Consider the following 777-nt stretch of genomic DNA (forward strand, 5'->3'; position numbering starts at 1 on the left):
TTCAATAATCAGAAATTTGGATGCTTCTTTTGAAAAACACGATAACTCACCCATTTACAGAATCTTAGATCAAGAAGGGATCTTGAGATCCCTGCCACTGAGGAAGGCCTTGTGTCCATCTTGTTCACCAGTTGGTGCCCATCACCTAGTTCAGTATGTTTTTGAATGAAAGAAGAAAAGAGCACCCCAATCATTGTACAGATGGAGAAACTGTTTCCTCCAGAAAACACAGGGCTTAATGCCCAATGTTACACATCTCCACGAAATAACACCAATAGCAGCAATAACTACAGCTACTACTACTACCAACACATGTCACCTACTGTGTGCCAGGCACACTTCCAAGTGCTTTATGTACTTCAACTTACTTAATCCTCATAATAATCCTACGTGGTGGGTATTATTTTCATTAAATAGGTGAGAAAACTGAGTCACACACCACGTCTACACCTCAGTCCTCTTTCTTCCCCGCCATTTCATGCACACCCTAATCACCTAGAAATCCGATCTGACGCTAGCCAGCACAGATCCTTACAAGGGACGTTCCCAGGGCGCATCTGCGTGTTTGTGTGCAATGAGGAAAGTAGGAAGCTTTTTAAAGACCCGCCGCCAGAAAACAATGTCCTGATGTCCTGTATTTACTCTAGCTTCATCCCGGGAGCGCCCCTCCCCGTGGGCCAAGGGGACCTGAGATACCCGACTCCACGGGGTCCCCAGCCTCTCTCGCCCTCTAGCGCGAGGCGAGCGCCTCGCATCCCCTGGGGACCCGCCGGGCTG

Source organism: Mandrillus leucophaeus, unplaced genomic scaffold (assembly GCF_000951045.1).
Source record: "Mandrillus leucophaeus isolate KB7577 unplaced genomic scaffold, Mleu.le_1.0 Scaffold50, whole genome shotgun sequence".
NCBI lineage: Eukaryota > Metazoa > Chordata > Mammalia > Primates > Cercopithecidae > Mandrillus > Mandrillus leucophaeus.